At 53.0% G+C, this 20,358-nt stretch overlaps 1 protein-coding gene across 2 annotated transcripts in view; it reads right to left on the reverse strand.

Annotated features, from left to right (window-relative positions):
• SLC6A6 (solute carrier family 6 member 6) overlaps positions 1-20,358 on the reverse strand; it is a 79,327-nt gene that overhangs the window by 50,980 nt on the left and 7,989 nt on the right. The window contains exon 2 of one of the 2 annotated variants that reach the window (XM_024556416.2): positions 16,551-16,587. The exons of the other annotated variant lie outside the window; for it this stretch is intronic. The gene's annotated coding sequence lies outside the window, so the exon portion shown is untranslated. The remainder of the gene's footprint in view (positions 1-16,550; positions 16,588-20,358) is intronic. 2 annotated transcript variants of the gene reach the window in all.

The following is a 20,358-nucleotide window of genomic DNA, read 5'->3' on the forward strand; positions in this document are numbered from 1 at the left end:
CTACAAACCTTTGCCATTTTTTGAGAGATGAGCCCCCAAGCTTTAGAAAATCAATTTTCATTACGCAACCTGTTCCCTGAGCATCTTCCCAAATGACTTTGAGGTGAATTCTCCTTAGTCCCCTAAAAGTTTGCCAAGTGCTGGGAGAGGCTGCTGGATCCCGCACAAAACCCAAAAGCTCAGAATGGGTCCTCAGCGGTCTTGGTGCGTGCAACTGCAAGCCCACTTTCTAGATGAGGGAACAGACGCCCGGGGCCCAGAGCAGAGCAATGACAAGAGACACCAGCCTCTTTCACAGGTGGACCATCAGAGCTGCAAGGAACTGGGTTCCCAGAAGGAAAACCGAAGCTGAAGGAGGTCGTCCAGGGCAGACACACTCCTGACATCCCCAACCTGGTGGAATACAGTGGGTGCCAGAGGCTGAAAGCAAAGCTCTTATTCCGAACCTGGGTGGACTGGATTCGTATTTAATTCCGTCAAGCTGGCAGAGGTTGGTGCGGCAGCAGCAGCGACTTCCAGGGCTACAAGACAGTGCCTAACAGCAGCTACTGCTCGGCGAGAAGGAAAACTCAGGCATTCAAATACACACCAGGGTCTGAGCTGAGCTCAAGGGAAGGCAGATATCTCTCAGCCGTGGTCTCCCTACATGTGCAGACCACCAGCCAGGACCACCCTGACACCCTCCATCTCCCTCAGGTCCTCACTGCAGTTCCACAGCACGTGGACAGCATCTGCGTGGAGTCGGGGACACAGCACTGCTTCCTTAAGGCTCCATAACGCACGCAGCCTCAGAGAGCAAGGCCACCCCAGCCACTGGAAACTCCACAGAGGGGTGCCCCGAACTCTGCCAAGCTTGTGTCTAGCAATCCCTACCCCTGGCTGTGTCGCCCTCAGCTCCAGAACTAGCGGTGACTCCCAGCTACGTGAAGAATCTCTAAATTTTCCCACCTGGAATCCAAGCTCATTATACTTGTTCGCCCCTGTCCACAACCTCTGCCACTCTATTTCTCCTCTTTCCCACGAGTCCCGGGCCTCCTTGTTGCCCCTAGCACTACCCCATTCATTCCTGTGCTTTGTGGGTTCATGGTTAGGTGGGTCCCACCCACCCTGAAGACCTGACCCAAGTTTTACCTCCTTCAGGAAGCCTTTTCTCCCCGCCCCACTCTCTCCCCTCTCCCCTCTGGCCTGCATCATCGCACTGTTCATCAGGCACTGGGCTCTTGCTCAGCACTGGATGACTCTGGACAAATTCAAAGTTCTCCTGGGACTGTGGCTCAGAGGCAATAGGACCTGGCCCAAGGTTACCCAGGGAATGGCAGAGGCAGAATTCGAACCCAGGACAAGGCCAACACTCTAACACCCTTGTTCTGCTTGATCAAGTAAAAGGGGGCTTGAGAAAGGCAGGCGAGGGCTGGCTGGTGGACTACCTGGGGTTCGGACACGCATCAGACACCCCCACCCAGTGGAGAGCACGAAGGAAGCCTGGACCTGGTGTCCAGATGCGCAGGCCTCCGGCAGCGTCTCCAAAGACAGGAATGAGGAGCAGGGGATACTTCCTGGGACTTGGGGACCTACCTCCCTGGCTGTCACCCCCACAGAGAGGGGAGTCACTTTTTCCCTAAAGTAGACACAGCAAGTAGGGCTTTCCCAAAAGGAGAAACACCTAAAATGCCAGCTCCCCAAGCTCAAGGAACAGCAGGAAAGGCCCCAGGAGGCCCTGGTGAGGCCTCAGCTCTGCCAGTGATCCACCACTGCCTGCCCGAGGCAAGGCCCGCCTGTCTCTGGGCGGTGCTGTGGGCCAGGCGACCAGCAGGCCCCAACGCCCTGGAGAAGTGCACAGACACACACACACACACCCCTCTCTCCGTACTCCGCAAGTAAACCTCTGCTCGGCTTCTCAAATACAGAATGGGGATAGTAACAGTGCTTACCTCTGAGGGTTAGGGGGTTCAGTGAGCTAGTCTGTGTGGACCACCCAGACCGGCACCGGACAGAGTGTCACACACCGGGATGATGGCCAGATTCACGCGCTCTCCCTGAGACCGGCAACGGCCTGGACTCACAGCCAAGGGCCTGCGGGGCAATGCCAGGCCTAGGGATCAAATGCAGCCTAGCCATCTCTGAGATGAGGGCCATTGCCCCAACACCCACTCCGGCCTCCTCCCGGCTGCCCCTCCCTTCCTATTCCAACTTCCTCTCCTCTTCCTCAGTGGGGTAGGATGGGGAACCCTGGGTACTCTCCCAGTATTTTGCTGGTTGACGGACAATGTGGGTGCCATGGCTTCCTGGGATTTGAGAATGAATGTGAGAACCTCCTGTCACCTCCCCTACCTGTCCCTGGGGTGCAGTTGGGAGATTTCAGATAGTTGCTGGTGGAAGGACGGAAGGCAGGAGGAGGGACAGGCAGCTAGACCAGCGCCTGCAGCCCCCATGCAAGGTGTTGGTGACGTTCTGGCCCTCAGGGCTGCAGTACCTGCCAAGCCAGGGAGCTGGATGTTTCAGGGACTGAGGCCTGGGCTTGAGAGCTGACAAAGGCTTTGCTGTGAAAGCTGCTGGGAAAGGGGGCAGCACAGTGACCTTGGCAACCTGGGTGGCAACTGCAGCCTGGCTACTTGGAGCAGAGTGGCCAAGGGGCCCCCCTCCCTGGTTCCTTCCCACTGGTCACAGCTGGAGACTCTGGGCAGCTGTGAAAAAAACCTTCAGGACAGGAAGGTGGCCTCGCTGGTGTCCCCCAGAATAGCTGCAGCTGCAGAAATCAGATGTGTGACCCCTCAACTACTCTTGGCAGCCTCAAAACCCCAGTGGTCACTGGACACCTGAGACCCTTCACCAGGCCATCACTGAATAACACAGCAGCCCAGGCCCCCATGCCCAAGTTCACAGATACGGAGACTGAGGTCTGAAAGGGGAAGGGGGCTTGCCAGGAAGCTCAGGCTGCTAGGGATCAAATCCTGACTCTGCCGTGTGGCCCTGGGCTGCCTACTGTGTCTCAGTTTCCTCAGCTAAAAATGTAGCTGATCCCAGGGCTCCATCAACCTCCCAGGGCAGAGGGATGATCACATAAACTGACGCAGGAAAACTGCGCAACCTAGAGCCAGGCACACTGACAGGTACGTATTAAGATGTTATGCATGAGGGCGAACATCTATTCCCACTGGGGCAGGTCTCAGAGAAGGGCCCACTGTTAGGGAGGCAAGACAGCAGTGGTCATTGTAGTTGCTCCCGGAGCTTCTGCTCCATCCATGGCTGTCCAGGGCCAGGCATCTGCCAGCCTGGGTGAGCCTTCACCAGCTCCAAGTGCAATGAGAAAGCCAAGGGCAGGGGCCCAGGCCTGGGGTGGGCGGTTGCATGGGCACCTTTCTTAACCCCTATGAGCCCTCCCTGCTAACACTGCAGCCTTCCTTCTTTTGAGGGTGGGGGAGGCAGTAATGAAAAATGTCATTTCTTTCACAACATCATAGTGAGAATAGATGGAATCTTTTTAAAAATTGACATTAAGTGGTCAAATAAAAAGTTTACCAGCCCAAGAGTAGGCCGTTCCACGCCTCCGCCCCGGTCTGGTTTTTGAATGTGTACTAGTTCATGAAATTCAATACCGTCATCTGGCCTCGTGTGCCTGACTTACAGGTGGGGAAACTGAGGCCCAGGCATATGAGCTTCAGTCTCCAGTGTTTCAACTCTAGACTCTGCACATCCAGTTCCCTTTCCGGCCTACTCCAACTTTGCCTGCTGAGGACCCGGTTCAACCCCTTATTTATATGGGGATCTCTTTTCCAGGCCCCGGGACATCAGAGCCCTGAATCCCACGGAGGTCTTTGACCCCAGGGGAATGCCGACCTGCCTTCTGCCAACTCAGGGGCTGAGAGGCAAGAATTCGAACTGAGGGGGTGGGCAGGCGGAGGGTCCCACTGGTGGTCGGGGTGGACAACCTGGGCAAGCCGTTCCCAGCACGGGGAGCCGCGACCGGCCCTAAACTGGACGCCTCTGAGGAAGCCCCTGTTCCCGCCAGACCCACAGCAGGACGCTCAGGTCAGAACTCAGGCGCCCCTAAGGGCTCCCGTGTTTGTCCCCTGCTCTGTCTCCCACTCAGGCAGACTTCCAGAGCAAAGTGCCTTAGATGCCCGGAAAATCCTTCAAATGCACGGCCCATTCCAGGGAGAAATACCGGCTCCCTGGGCTGGGCACCCATGTGTGCCAGGCTCAGTGTCCGATATTTGGGTGCAGTATTTTACCCAGTCCTCACCAACCACTCTACGAGATGAGGGATTCGTACCCTATGAGGTTCAGAGAGGTTGAGTGACTTGACCAAGGCTGCACAGCCAAGAAGAGGCCGGGCTCCAGAGTTCTGGGTTCTCAGCCACTGGGTCTGGGGCACCTCCTGGCTTTTATACCAGAAAGTTCCCCTATTCACCTGACACAGAAGGAAACTGAGGCCAGCAGGAGGCACAGGCGTCATTTTGCAAATTAGCCAGCTGCATTAGCATCCAGGTCTCTTGATGGGCCCAGATCACCGGTATTTTCGCATCTCCAAGGAAGAGGCAGCAGCCAGTCTCCACCGCAGAACAGCAGCCACCAAAACACCCACTCAGCTGAGGCTTTGTACTAAGTGCTTCACAGAGATCTTCCCATTTAATTGTGTGCGCCTGCTGGGACGGCTGGGATGGCCCCTCAGCCCAGGAAGAGCTTTTAACTACTTAAATTCAGCCTGTCCAGAGCAATTAAGTGGCTATGTCCAGGGGTGCGGCTAATCTCAAATGAAGAAGGAAGGGGTGGAATCCAGGGGTTCTGTCTCCAAGCCCCCATCATTTTTGGAAATGTAACTGCCCCCTTCCACCTTCCTCCCTCGCAGCCCGGAGAGCAGGAGCATCCCCACCGCCACACCTGCCCCGAGCTTTCTCTCACCCTGAACCTCCAGCAAAGTGTCCCATCCAGGACTCAATCAGCTTATTCACCCGGTACATGGAGATCTGAAAGAGTCTCCTTTTACTGCTTGAGGGCAAGAATACATGAGATTTAGGCCACAACTATAAATAGTTGAGAAATCCGTCCTTTTTAATTGACTCATCTATTCACTTGGTCAATCAGCTCCTGCTGACCCCCAGATGGCCCAGTTCTAAATAACTCCTGCCCAGTGCTGTCACTGGGGAGAAGGGACCCTACGGGCCTCTCCAGCTCTGTCCTCTGAACTCCCCAACAGGCACCCCCACGCCCCTTGAGACTGTTCCCCAAATACGCTTGCCTAGTTTCACTTTTGCCTGTGCTGTGTCACCATGAAAGATGTTCGTTGGGACCTAACGCTGTAAGAAGTGGTGACCTCAGGAATGTCACTTCCCTCTGGGGCCCCGGTTGCACCATCTGGAGAATGGGCCAGCTCGCATTACACAAGGGAAGGTACAAGGAAGTGCCTCGGTACAGGATCGGATTTGCTCTCAGAGTGGCCCTGAATGAAGACCAGCCTCCTTTCCCTTCACGAAGTTAATGAACACTGACTACCTCCCTTCTCGGCGTCCCCCACAGCTGAGAAAGGCAGACATAAACACCCGGGGCTGATCTGTCCTGAAGGGAAAATACCAAATCAACAGCTTCTCCACGGGTGTTTTGTGTCCAACAAGCAGCCAGTTCACTGGCACTGCCACCCCCTCCCAAGGCACGTCATATGCTTCAAAAACCACGTGAGAGGCAAAACTAGGTTAGACATCTCATTAGAGTGGGTTTCCTCATGGGACCTCTGGCCGCGCCTGCGATTCTCCCACAAGCGTGTTTGGGTGAGAGCTGAGCTTTGTTTTTCTTCCTGAGCAGAAGCCAGTTGTCAAAACAACTACACCAGCCACCACACCTTTAAGGGGCACCTGGAAGCATTAAATAAGGACGTCTGGTTTCAGCGGTTCCCCAGAGTGAATCAAGACCGACCACGCAGCAGGGCATTTGGGGTCAGCTGGCAAGAGCACGCCGTCCTCTCCCTCCCCCTGAACAGGACACCCAGACGTGCCACCCGCTTATGACATGGGCAGTGTCCACTCCACGCCTTCCCTCTGCCCTGCCTTTTCACGGGCGGCTTCTCTGCCAGTAATGCCCTTGTGGTCTTGTGCCCACCTGGCAAGAGCCCATTCAAGGCCTCTGGGAAAGATTTTCAAACTTTGTGTGCCCAAAGCATCTTCAAGAGACCCCGCCAGTGGACACCCAATCTGTCTCCCTGCTGGCTTGGGAGTGCCCAGCGCTGGGCAGTGAGACTCACTCACCTCTGGGTCCCCGGGACCCCGCCAGGACCCGAGCCCCAGGAAAAGTCCATAACTCTCTGATGACAGAATGCACAGGCTGCCAGTTCTCGGTTTTCAGATGTTTAGAGGTTTCCCCAAACTTCCCCGGCATAGTAATTCTCACCTGGGCCTTCCCCTCCTCACTCAGCAGGGCTGGAATGGGGCGTGAAAACGTGTGAATTTCTCAAATGGCCGCAGGGAAAACAAAAGGTCTGCAACCTGTGACCTTAAAGAGCAGGGAGCTATTGCATCTCTGAGATGACGGATGCTAACTAAACCTACTTGGGAATCACCTCACAATACATGTCAATCAAACCAACCTACTTGGGAATCACCTCACAATACGTGTCAATCAAACCACCATGCCGTGCGCCTCCAGCTTACGTAGTGATGCATGTCAGTTATTTCTCAATAAAGCTGGAAATAAAAACTCATTTATGTCCACATATTAGTCTAAAAACCCGGCACTATGTCTTGCTTATATTTGTATCACCATCATCTGTCATACTGTTCACGAATATGAAATGAAATTAGTTTATTTTTTAAAAAAGTGAGGGGCAACCCTTTTCCCCAGATGCGCGCGGCAGGCCCAGCCCTCAGCCAGGACTTTCAGGCCTGGCCCCAGAGATCAGCTGGCCAGGGAAGGTCCGATGTGTGGGAATCGGTGCCTGCAAGCAGCCCCACCACCACCTCCCAGAACACAGGGACCGTCCAGAGCTGCGCCTTTTCTAGTTTTGTCTTCTAGGGTGAGAGTTTTGTCTTTTGGGGTGCCTAAATTGTCCCTGAAAGCACTTTATTATGGCCATTATTAATAGGACACATTAATAAGAAATATTTGCATCAAGCTTTTCAGTATACCAAACTGCTTTCTCCTACATGTGCCGGTTAACCCAACGGGCATCACGGCCCCCGTTTTACAGATGGGGCAACTGAGGCCCAACAGGAGATGGGACCTGAGGGACGTCACACAGCCAGGATGCAGCAGAGCAGGGACCCTTCCCTAGATAGCACCAGGACAGGAAGGGTGGTTCTGAGAGGAGCAGAGGCCTGACACCTCAAGGTGCTGTGTGACCTTGGGCAGTTCGCTGCACCTCTCTGAGTCTCTGGAGGCTCATTATAAAGAAGCATGTATGGGAAGGCAGAGGCAGACAGGGTCACAAGAAGGAGGACTGGCTCCCATTCCCAGGCCACTTCCTTCCTCCACCCTGAGACAAGCCCCAGTCTCCTGGTTATGCACAGCGACTGAGTTCTAAAAACATGATTCTGGGGGCCCTGTGTCACCGTGCAACTGAGTAATGGTTTGTGTAATCACTTATGTCTCTCCCCCCTGCCCTGTTCCCCATTCTATCCCCACCACCTAGCACTGTGCCTAGTATATAGTGGGAGCTCAATAAAAACTGAGTAAGTGAATAAATGATGCTGAATAAATGACTCTTCATTCAGGTTTGAGAGATCGTCACAGGACAGGAGAGAGTCTAGGAGGAATAAACCAGGAAGGGTAACTGGGGCCTCCTGGGTAGCACCCCAGGGAAGGAGAGGGCAGGTGGGGAGCCCGAAAGCCCACCAGTCCTGTCTCCTACCCTGTGTGGCCGCAGTGGCACCGCTGGGCACCTCTGTGGGTCCAGCTTGTTTGGCCACAAAGCAGAGAACATTGTAACCTCCCAGGGCCGTCTCAGCGCAGATGAGTTCTGGGGCATGGTAGGTGCTCGGTAAGCATCTGTACGTCAGAGTAAATCAACTCGGCTGACCCCTCTGGTGCCTGGATAAGGAGACAGAGGCCCAAGGCAGCAGCGTCTCGGAGTCTCACAGCAAAGAGGGTCAGGGCTGGGGCGACGGCCACTGTAACTAGATTCATAGGGACAATCTGAAACTTCAAGAAGCAGTTCGTCATAGTTTCCATGGGAACGACCTCCCTGGGCTGTTGGATAAATAAAGGCTGCAAAGGTAAACTTGTCAGATTTAGCAAATGCTGCACGGGACACACTCAGACTAAAAACATGACTCATTGTTTATCTGAAATTTGAATTTAACTGGGTGCCCTGCATTTTATTTGGCAACCTAATCCACAGTGTCTGGACGTGTTATCCACCCCTAAAGCCAGCACAAAATCTGAGAGCAGGAAATAAGCGGAATCGGATCCTCTAGCTGCCTGGTCTGAAAACTTCCACCGGAGTACAAATTAAGTGAGTCGGGACTAAAGACCACACACTCTGCCCTGACCAGTGCGGCTCAGTTGGTCGGGCGTCATCCCATAGACCTAAAGGTCAGGGCATGTGCCCAGGTTCCGGCTTCGGTCCTGGCCAAGGTTCATTGGAGAGGCAACTGATCGACGTTTCTCTCTCACACTGATGTCGATGTTTCTCTCCCTCTCTCGCTCCCTCCCTTCCCCTCTCTCTAAAATCAGTGAGCGTGTCCAAGGATTAAAACACACACACACGCACACTCACTCTCTCTCTGGTAGCCACGCTCCTTTCTCCTTGCCACCCAGAGGAAGACCCTTGCTGCGCAGACATTTCACCACCCTTGGCTCCTCCATTTCCACATTTTTTCCAAAGCCGGTGTCTACCGCCAAGGACGTCATGTCACGTGGACCATCACACCCACATTCCCCTAGCCTGCCCCCTCGACAGGCACAGCTAATGGGCCACGGCATCCTTCCCACTGGTCAGGGCCCAGCCTTAGATTCCTCCCCAGGACCCAGTCCCTCTCTGGGGCCCAGTAACTTACTGGGCAAGAGAAAGATCTCATGTGTGAGAGACGGTCAGGGTGGGCAGGACACCCAGAAGAGGCCAGGGGGACAGCAAGACAAGCAGAGGCTCACAGCACCACTTGACCCTGAAAATATAACCAAGAACTTCATCCCTCACTGTGGCATCACAACAGCCCTAGTGGGACCCCACGGACAAAGAGCTCAGAGAGGAGGAGAGGAGAAGATGGGAGGATTTGGGGGTGAAGACAGGAAATGTGCAAGGTGAGGCAGGAGCCGAGGCAGGGCTGGGAATGAGGGACAAAGGGGCAGAGGAGCAGATGACCCCAAACTACCCGTGGCTGTTTCTAGGGACAAAGGAGGGAGGGTGGAAGTGATTTTTAGACACTGAGGTGTCCACACAGACTGCCCCCCAGAGGTGCGCCACTGAGCTGCCAGGCCGGAGTGGGGGCCAGCCCTTCTCCTCAGCACCTACGGACAGGAAGAGGGGCATGTGTGCTGTTGTCCATTTTACAGTAAATCCCCAGCTCAGGGAGGGAGAACCCTCACCCCGGGGCGCCCAGCTCCTCAATGGCAAAGCGAGAGTCACTTTCGAAGTTCAGCACCGCTGCCCCGGCAGCCGCCCTGGGGAAAATGATTCCAGCCCCATATTTTAGGTGAGGATACCAGATACCGTAGGAGGCTCTGGGGGACCTTCCCCTGGCTGGGTCTGAATACAGACTGTAAAAAAAGGGAGGGGGGATTCTATGGAAAGTAACCTCACAGGGTGATCTGATCATAAATTCACACCCCAGGCCTGTAACTTTTTTAGTGAAAGGTTTTTAAGCAAGCCCTGTCCATCTCTTCCATCCTGCTCTTCCTGAGTTACGTCTTTTATAATAACCAGCGATCTAGTAAGCAAGATGTTTCTCTGAGTTCTGTGAGCCACCCTAGCAAAGTAACAGAACCCAAGGAGGAGGTCGTGGGAGCCTCCAATCTAAATCCAGTTGGTTAGAAGCCCAGGTGACGACCTGCACTTGCGACTGGTGTGGGGGCTTGGGGGGAAGGGCAAACGTGTGGATGAGCCCTTAATTAAGTGGAAGCTGGCACCACCCCAGGTAGATGGTGTCAGAAGTGAGTGGAATGTTAGGACACCCAGCTGGTGTGGGAGAATTGCTTGGTGGGGTGGGAAAGCCCCCCCACATTAGAACTGTAACCCCTTTCCTTGAAATCCCTGACCGACAGCCAAGACAGGAAGATACACCCAGGGAACCTTCTCTCCACCTGGGACCCGAGCCTTCCTGACACAGATGCGACCAGAGAGAGGCCCCACCCCCAGCAGCTGTGAAGACTAAGACGTGGGCTAAAGCCCAGCTCCCGGTCCTGGCACGAGGCTGACCTCCAGCCGGCCACTGCCTTCCTGAGTTCGAACCTCTCACCTGTCCCATGGAGACAGTAGTGACTGCGCTGTAAGGTAATGTAAGTATGAAAGATGGGAAAGTTTTCTGAGAACTGCAAAGGGCGGCTCAATCTATTCTCGTCTGTGTATTCAGACTATCCTGAGACAGAGGTGTCGGAAATAATTACAATAATGGTAGCAGTCGGCACAGCAATTACAGTAACTACCATTAGGTAATTGCTACGTGTCCCTCAGTGTACTGAGAACTTTCATAGTTTTCCTGCCCTGATCCTCACGGCAACCAGAGAAGGGAGATCCTACCTCATCCTGCATCACGGCTACTTCGTCAGAGGACTCGGGTCCAGAGGTTGACTGATGTGACCTGGGTCACACAGTAAGGCAGAGGTCAAACGACATTTACACTCAAACTCAGAGGACATCTGAGCTAAGATCTCAACCACTCCTCTCCTCTCTCTAAAAGGTGTGTTTATCCTCCGAGTCTGGCCCACTATTTATAGCATTTCTTGTTTACTTTTTACTTTCTTCCCCAAATGAGGAAGGCTAGCAGATTGGGAGCCGGTTCTCTGGGGGATTGTTTAAATCCTCTGCTCCCTAGCAGAGACCCCCCAGGGAAGTGCCACCACTCCCTCTTGATGCCTCAGGGCTGTCATTTAGGGTAATTTCCGGAGGGTCAAAAATTAGGCAACATTGTGTCCAGCACCTTAAAAATGCATAGGCCCTTTGGGCTGGTAACTCCAGCTTGCTGACCAGACCATGTGTAATGCGTTCGCTGCCTTCAGTTTTGCAAGAAGAAAAAGTTCCGGAGACTGGTTGTGCAACACCGCGAATACACAACACGGCTGAATGGTAAACTCCACAATGGCCAGGACGGCAAACTTTACGTTATGTGTATTTTACCACAGCGAAAAATGGAAAGGAAAAAAAGATGTTCACAGCAGAGTGGTTTACAAGAAACGGAAACTGCAAAGGTCCCGTCCTCATCGCTGGGGAATTAATTAAATAAATGACGATTATCCAGCCAATGAAAACCAATTTGCACCGGGGGTCAACAAACTGCTGTCCCAGGACCAGATCCAACACTTTTGTTTTTGTAAATAAAGTTTTACTGACACAAAGCTACACCCATCATTTGCATACTGGCTTCACAGTCTAGCTACCAGCAGCGGGGAGGCCATTCGGCCCAGGCACAGAACACGCACCATCCGACCCTTAAAGGAGTTCGTGGACCCCTGACTGAGAAGACCCAAGACCCAGAAAAATGCTCAGAAATATGTGAGGAGCAGTGGTGTTGGGGTGGGGGGAGGGGACTTGGCTCCCAAACAAAGCCAAGCTGAGAGTTCAATTTTCACAGGAAATTTAAAATTTTAAAGTAACATATGACTCTATGGTAGGACGTCAAACAGACGTGAGCAGGGCAAGGACGATGGGCCAGGTACAGGAGGTCACCAGGGGGGAAGCCCCGGGAGCCCCGCAATGGGTAAAACTGGAGCTCTGCCCCTAGGGTGACCTTCTCTCTCCTAGCATGTGTGTGTGCGCGCGGAGGCTGTGACCTTCCGTACACTGGTCGTGCAGTCCCGACCCTCCCTCCCCTGGCATGCAGCTGGTCATTCGGCAGACCCCCTTGGAGGAGGAACAAGGGCCCTAAGAGTGGCCTCATGCGACTCCCAGGTGGGCTGACACTCCCTTCAGCATTAACCCCTAGGGATGACATCTAAGGGTCCGTTGTGTTTCAGCTCCAGGCCCAGAAAAACAGCAAAACCAGACAAGCGACAGAATGGCTGACATCAGCAGCAGCTGCAGACTAATGATAGCTGATGAATATTCTATTAGGATCCTCCCAAGACCTCCAGATAAATACCCTAGATTAGGGGTGTCCAACATTTTGGCATCTCTGGGCCACACTGGAAGAAGAAGAGTCGTCTCGGGCCACCCATTAAATACACAAACTCTAAACGAAAACTGATGAGCAAAAAAAGTTCCATGCACAGTATTTGTGATACCCACCACCACAGATAAGCCAAAAAGTCCACACATAATAACCCTAATTATGCAGCGGCCCCTCCCATAATCTTTTAAAATTGTTGAGCAGGTGCCAAGTTTGTAATCACTAATATAGAAAATTTACATATCTAAGTAATAAAACTAAGTAATGTTTTAAGTAAATTTATGATTTTGTGTTGGGCCACATTCATAGCTGTCCTGGGCTGCATGTGGCCCGAAGGCCGCAGGTTGGCCACGCCCCTGCCCTGGATGGAGGACCCTGAGAAGCTCTGGCACCTACCCCCACCCCCCCTCCCCTAGGCGCCTTTTCCTCGTCTCCTTCCTAAACTCCAAGGGTCCTTTTTTTGTGGCCTCTATAACTTGTTTACTGAGCCCGTTTCTTCTACAGCTCACTTCTTCTGCCTCTGTGACTTTCTAAACAAACTTTTGCTCATAGTTTGAGTCTTGGCTCTGCATTCTTTCTGAGCCAGACGCAAGTACCCAGGTTGCTGAACCGAGGTCCGGTCTGACTCCGCTGGTCTGACATCTAGCGCAGGTCTCGCTGCCAACAGCGTTATTTCTGGATGGTGGAAACCGGGATAAATCGTACTTCCTTTTTTTTGACTTTTTGGTGCTCTCCAAGTTTTCTGTATTAAAGATATTACTTCCCAACACTCGAAAAAATGATAATTATGTGATGTGATGCAAGTGTTAGCTGATAGTACAATGGCAATCAATACCGCGCCACAAGTGTATCAAGTTAATAATGATGTACACCTTAAACTTACACAATGTTTCTCTATGTCAAATCTATGTCAATTTTTAAACCAGGTTACAAACCACGAATACCACTCTCAATGCCTTGGCCCTTAGAGGGAGCTATGCTGACTCTGAGGCTTCCAAGGAGTCGCAGGTCTTGGTATTAACGGCCTTCCCCAGCCAGCTGACAACCTAGAGGGGCAGGCGGAATGCCCCGTGGGAATTCTCACAAGTCCAGGCAGGTTCCCCTCTTGCTAAATTTATTCCAGACACCCAAGAGGGTGGATCTGATTCTCAGCTGGGGGCGGGCGGGGCACGCTGGGGAATCCTGCCAGGCAGATGAGATGAGAAAATGTATTGGGATTCTTGGAACCGCCACATTTTGCCATGTATAATGTGCACTTTTTTGCCCAAATTTTTTAGGGAAAAATAAGGATGTGGGTTATACATGAGTACTGCTCATCCGTATCTATATAAACGTTTTTAATTTTTTATTTATGCTTATGCATTAGAAGTATAACTCTAGAAAGCAAGAGCGATATCTGTATGCAAAATAATACCCTGGAATATGAGAATTGGTTTTGTTTCTAAATATAAATAAATAAATCATTGAATTAAAAAATTAAAACGAAAGATTTTTTTTCCTGAAAGTTTGGGCCAAAATCATGAGTGCACATCATACACAGAAAAATACGGTAATTTTGTTGGGCTTCTTAAGTGCTTCAAAACTCCACTGTGATGACAACGTGACCATCACCCCTGATCTGGCACTCGCTGTCTTTCGGACCCTTCTAGGTGCTATTACTGTTCCACGTTCCAGGTTCCAGGTGGGGAACCTGAGGCTCAGCGATTCAGTGACTCTGCCTTCAAAGTCACTCAGCGGGCACAGGGTAGAGCCAGGATTTGAACCCAGAACTGTCTGACTCTAGCTTCATCAGGAATATTAAGTATTTTGGCTGGTTCATTAATAACTCAGAGTCTGTTGAACAAACGTCACACACCATCTCCTCCTGCCTGCACACAACCTGGTGAGGAGATTGTAGGTGACTGTCAGCCCTCTTCTCAGACGGGGGCCTGGTGAGCACAGTGAGGGGGCGGCAACCCAGCAGTGCTCAGACTTCAGGAATGACAGCTTCTGTTCTCATTGCCTACCACATCAAAAGTAAACCCAGGAGGGCTGCTTGAAGGGGGCATCCGAAAGGCCTGAGAGCAAACCCACCTCTCAGGCTCAACTGCCTCTCTTGTAAAATGAGCTCGCACCCCATGGGGATGGGTCAGCAAGCCTTGGAAGACAGGAACAGTGGCTGGCTTCTATTTGTTTGTTTCCTATAGTCACCAGCCCTGGTGGGGGCCAAGCCCCTAGCACAATATTCTCTTTATCTCACATTCCAGCTTCTCAACAGCAGGCACCTGGATTCCAGCTGCCTGGGCTACTCATTAACCAGGACTGAGCCTCAGGAAGGGGCTGAAGTGGGAGTCTGCTCCCAGCAGGGGAGGGACAGGGGAAGGCAGTGCTGGATGATGCTGGCATTAGGGTCAGATCAACTGGGGTCCAAATCCTTCCTAACTGTGTGCCTCTTCGGGGGAGTCAACTCACCTCTCTAAGCCTCAGCTTCCCTCTCTGTGTAGGGAGCTACCTGCGCCCCACTCACAGAGCTACTGTGAGGAATGTGGGAGTCTGGGGAGAGCCTAGCAGTGCCCGATCCAGAGTAAATGCTCAATGTTGTGTCATTTTTACAAAAAGAATAACACCACCCGGGTCACAGGAGTGGTGTAGAATAAAACGCACCAGTATACACGAAACCCCTCAGCACCACAGTCAGCATGCTGTTCAAGAGTTAAATGTTAGCAAGTATTCTTATTGGCATCTATGATGTTTGTGGTGATGACTCTGGAGGTGACATGGAGTGGGACACACACCCCCGAGCCTACCGGCAGCTGGTCAGGGCGGTGTCCTGAGCCACCAGGGATACGCCTACCTGCTTGTCCACGTCTGATGTCACAGCATGAAGAACTGGACAGAGCACCTGGGGCGGCCCGGGGGTGGGGGCTTCATGACAGGGACAGAATCAGGCCCACCACAGGCAGCACCAGGCCAAGGGTCTTCGGGCCTTTTCTCCTAGTTCTGGCTTCTAGGTGACTCCAAATCAACCAGAACCCAACCCTGGACCAGTGGGAGCGTGGTCAGGGGCATTACCTCCTCCTCCTCCCTCCCACCCCAGGAGAAATCACTGCCTGAGAAGCCAAGACTTTCCAATTCCAGAGAAGAATCTACTAGTGAGTTAAGAAATCAACTTAAGAGGGTCAGAGCTGTCATTTTTACACAAGAACCCAGAAGAGAACAGAACCCATCGACAGTGAGGACGTGAGTTATTCTTTCCGAAAGCGTGGTTTCATTTTCACGCGTGTGTACATGTCTGAGCATATCGGCATACTGTCACAAAATGTATTTCTTACTGAATGTCACAACTAAAAGACTCTGAAAGCCCGATAACAAGAACATTTTAAATCGCAGTGAAGAAGACATCTGCAGAAAAGTGTCTGAGTCAGGTTTCTGCCCCATTAACCCCCTTGGAAAAACACAGTCCTGGTCCCCAACTAAGGAGGGGAAAGAAGCTTCTGTAAATATCAGGACACAATCAGCAAAAGCTAAATGTCATTTGGTCCGTAGATTAGATAACAGAACTGTGTCAATGTTAAAAGTCCCGGGGTTGATAATTATGTGTGCTTACATAAAAGAATGAATGGCCTCACTCTTGCAAAACACATGCTGAAGGGTTAGGGGTAAAGGGGCATCTTGCCTGCAAAACCCCCAATGATTCAGCAAAAAGAGACAGAGAGAGAGAGAGAGAGAGAGAGAGAGAGAGAGGGGGAGAGAGAGTATTAGAGTGACTATTTTCACATCCTAGAGAGAAAGTGATAGAGCAAACGTGGCACACGTTGACCAAGGGAAAATCTAAGTGAAGCGTATACAAGAGTTCACTGGAATATTCTTGCAACTTTTCTGAAGGTTTTCAATTTTTTAAAAATGCAGAGTTTAATAAAGAGAAACTCGGGACAGCAGCCCCAATTCCTGGAGCGTCCTGTCTGTGCCGGGAGGTAAGGAGCTCACCCTTTCACAGAAGTCTGGCCCCAGTCCCTCAGGGTCAACTCAGCGAGGCCCCCATCACTACTGGCGGCAAAGCCGGGATGGGAGCAAGGCCAGCGCTCTGAAACCAGTGCTTGGCCCATTTGCAGGGCTGCCTCCCTGGCACAGGCAGGCACAGGTGGCTGGCCTGGGCTATGGACCCGCCACTCAGAGGCGACAATCTGTGGACAAGGGCCTGGGGCCTGGGTCTGTCTCCTCCTGTTTGAGCCTGGAGGAAACATGAAGCTCCGGCACCCCCACCCCGGGTCACCGGTGCACCGGTGCAACCTGTGGTCGTAGGGAGAGCTCAGTGCCACTTACGTTTGGAGGCTCCTCAGAAAGGGCTGTCGTTCTGGACCTATCACGAGAGGAAGCAAAGATGGAAAGATCTGGTCAGGCTGTGACTGTGAATGGGACTCAGTCTTCTTCCAGATGAGACCACCCAACTCACACACGCCAGGAGGTGCCCCGTCAACATCCTGCGGAGACGGGAAACTGAGGTGCTGAGGTGCTCGTGCACACACTCGCGCGCTGACACACAGACACGCCTGCATGCGGACACACGTGCTCACACAGCCCTCTCCGAGACGCAGTGCCCCGAAACTGTCCACGGGCAGCCTGTGCTGGCAGGAGCAGATGGCCAAGTCCAGGGTCGGGAGGAGATGGCTCGCCTTGCTGGCTAAGCTGGCTCCCCCGCCCCAACTCTAAGGTCCACACCCCTGTGAGCACCCCACCAGCCCAGTCACATACCCAGATCTGGGACTGACTGTTCCTTGTGAGCAAGGGGACATGCCGAGGCTAGATAGGTGGGCTGGGGGGGCCCTGGGGACTCCAGATAAGTCTTTGGAGAAGACTTATCAACTGTTTACAGGCTCTGAGATTCATGTGCCGAGAAAATTTGTTGAACTTTGCTGTGCCAAGCAGTCCCCAAATGGGATTGACCCCAGAGACCCCTCCCTTTTTTTTAATAGAACACCTCCTGTTTTTTGGAACTCAATTTAGAAAATAATGCAAGTGGGGACGGATCACTTCTGCCCCTCATTCCACCAGCAGAGCTGTACTGGAAGGCTCTTCCGGTTTACTCCAATATAAAAACGCAGAGATCCAGGAAACAGTTCCTTAACACCTAAGACCTCATATTTAAATGGATTGGCAGAGATGCGAAAGGGCAGAGTGGGGCCTCGAGGCTGAGCGCTTCCCGTTCCTCACTGTGTCTGCAACCTGCCCTTGCAGCCTCCTCCGCAGACTCAGAAACGGCCCCAGCACTCCGGAGCTCCCCATCCCCTCGATAAGCCAACCCCACTGCTACGTTAGGGCCCCATGATCCGCAGCTCCCAGTGGTGCCCACTGTGTCTGAGGCACCACAGCATAGGAACGTTCAGTCAGTAATTTATTGAGCACCTACTCTGTGCCAGATGCTGTTCAAGGCACTGAGACACAGCAATGGACAGCCGAGGTCCCCACTCCCATGGAACCCCTGGTATAAGCCCACATGTGACAGAGGTGTCACGGAGCCTGTTTTCTGGATGGACAGACGCTCCATGAAGTCTCGGGTGGAGGAGTAATGCCTCCAACGGGTATGGGCAGCGGAAGTGGCAACGTGTACCTTGCTACCCTGGGTAGTATCAGAAGAGGGACAACGGGAAAGATGAAGGTAGCCTGTTTAATGCACGATCACAAGCAAACACTGAGGGAACCAGAGGAATGAGAGTATAATGCTGTCTGGTGTGAGACTTCGCATTTGCACGGGGTCAGAATGACACTTGGTCCCGTGAGTCCAGAGGGCTGGCACCCAGGCCCCTTCTTGTCGGGACAGCCTACATAGATCTCCCCCAGGAGACCCACATGCGCCCGCTCTCAGTCTCTGCGGCTCTGGGTGGGCCGACCCCCTTTCTACTTGCAGGAGTGGGCATGTGAGCCAGGCCTAGTCAATCAGGGGCTGCCACAATTGGGAGGGGCCACAGAGGGGCTCAAGGACAGCACACGACCAAGCCTGGACAATGGGTGATGACGGGAGCTGTGCTAAGAAATATTGGGGAAAAACAAGGCTCCTTCTAAGCTGAGACAGCTACGCTGGGAGAAAGAATACCCTGTGCAACTGGGGCACCCCAGGGAGAAAGGAGCTGAAAGAGGGGGGACGTGGAATCCAGAAATGCAGGGAAAGGAGTCCCAGTGACAGTCTCAGCACCTGGATGTAGCCATGCCTGACGTACGACCCTGGGGCTTTTCAGTTAAAGGAGTCAGTAAATGTTTTTTTTGTGTGGGTTTTTTTTTGGTTTTTGGTGGGGTTTTTTTTTAATTAGTTAACTGATTTCTGCTGCCTGCAACCCTAAGCTCTGGACCTGTGCCCTGCTTTGTATGTGCTGTGTAATTTAATGCATGCCCCCTTCTCTGACACTCAGGCCATCAGTCAAGTGGGACACAGATGAGGTGACATCAGAAGTCCCCCTGCAGTGGTGGCACTCTAGCTACCAAGAGAGCCAAATGGAAAGGTCAGGACCGCTGTGCCTTCCCCTTGCCGGAGGAATCGGCCCTCCTCACGGTTAAGCCTGGAGGGCCTGCTGAGGCAGCATTCTGACGAGCTCCCTCCCAGGTGGCTCCAGCTGCTGCTCCAGTGACTACATTTCGATGAGCTAGACTCTAAGTCTGTTCTACTCTTCCCACTTTCTCAGAGCAGGTGCCAGTGCAAAATAAAGCCCCAGCCAAGCAGGAGACCAAGGCTGCCCATCTTCAAAGCAGACCTCCAATTAAGGAAAGGGCCTGTATGGTTTGAGGATGAGCAGTCAGACTTTAAACAATCGAAGTGCGGGTCCCTGCTCATGCCCATTCCATTGCCCAGCCCTCCACCCTGAGGTGCATGTAAGTATCAGGGAGACTGTAAGAGACACGGAGCCTCCTCGGGCTCCAGTGTGCTCCTCCAGGAGCTGTGAGCATCCCCCGCAGATCTAGGCCCCGGGCAGCACGCCAGCACCAAATCCCGCTGCGGGCCGGGGCCTGACATACTGCCTCGGCTGCCCTGCTGTCAGCAAGGCCTGGCGGGCCCTGGACTCTCCCTGATTTACATCCGACTTGGCTGCCTTTAAAGGCCTCCTGTGGCTTCTGGACCAGGGACACCGTTCAGCAGAAAAGGGCTTCCCCACCAGCATCCTTTCCAAGGTGGCACTGGCCCAGAGGGTCCAGCCTGGCTCAGTTGCCTCCCAGCTGTGTGACCTTAGGCTAATTACCTGCTCACTCAGGGGCCTCAGCTTTTCTTGTGCGAAATGGGAACAATGGTATCTTTTGTGATGGTTAGGGAAATGACACTTACAAGGCCGGGGCCTGGTTTCCAAAGGCAGCCTGGGGGGGCGGTGAAGGGGGCTCCGGCTGTGGCTCCTCCTTTCTCCTCCTTTACTCGGAGGGGTCCTGAGACCAGCAGCACAGGCACCGCCCACAGGCTGGCTGGAAATGCAGAACCCCAGCCCCCGCCCAGGTCCTCTGCATGGAAAGGGGCATTTTAACAAGAACCCAGGTGAGGTCCACAGCTTCCAAGTCTGAGGGGCCCAGGTACACGTTATTGTTGTGGGTGCAGCACCCCAAGGCAGAGCCAAGGTGGGGGCGGGGTAGGGAATGGCTGGCAGGGGTCGGAGGTAATGAAATGTTGACAGGGAAGAAAAATTCTCCAACATCTCCCAGCCTCCTCTGAGCCCCTTGATGGCTCGGGAGAGGGGAAGGAGCACACGTAGGGTATGTCCTACAGTGAGACTTAGCAAGCAAGTAGGTAGGGACAGATCACAGGACTCAGTCAAGGTAACAGAATAAAGGCTACTGAGCTGAAGTTCCTGAATCACCTCCCCTCCACTTCCACTGGGGACCCACCTGCACCACGCTGCCACACCTCCAGGGCCGAAACCCCCACGCTGGGGGTGAGGGAGGGGCGCTGCTGGGTGGGACAGCACTGCCTTCAGTCGGAGAAACCAGATGACCAGAAGCAGATGCAAAAGAAAAAATCCCATGTTGAAAAATACTGACTCAGATGTACAAAACTGTGCACACACAAAACACACCTGCGTCCAGAGTCGGCCCAGGAGACTGCTTTGAGGTGACCGGTACTGTTTTTCCAGGCCTGGCATGTGAATCCTTTCAAAACAAC

The sequence above is a fragment of the Desmodus rotundus genome, chromosome 8, assembly GCF_022682495.2.
Source record: "Desmodus rotundus isolate HL8 chromosome 8, HLdesRot8A.1, whole genome shotgun sequence".
Lineage (NCBI taxonomy): Eukaryota > Metazoa > Chordata > Mammalia > Chiroptera > Phyllostomidae > Desmodus > Desmodus rotundus.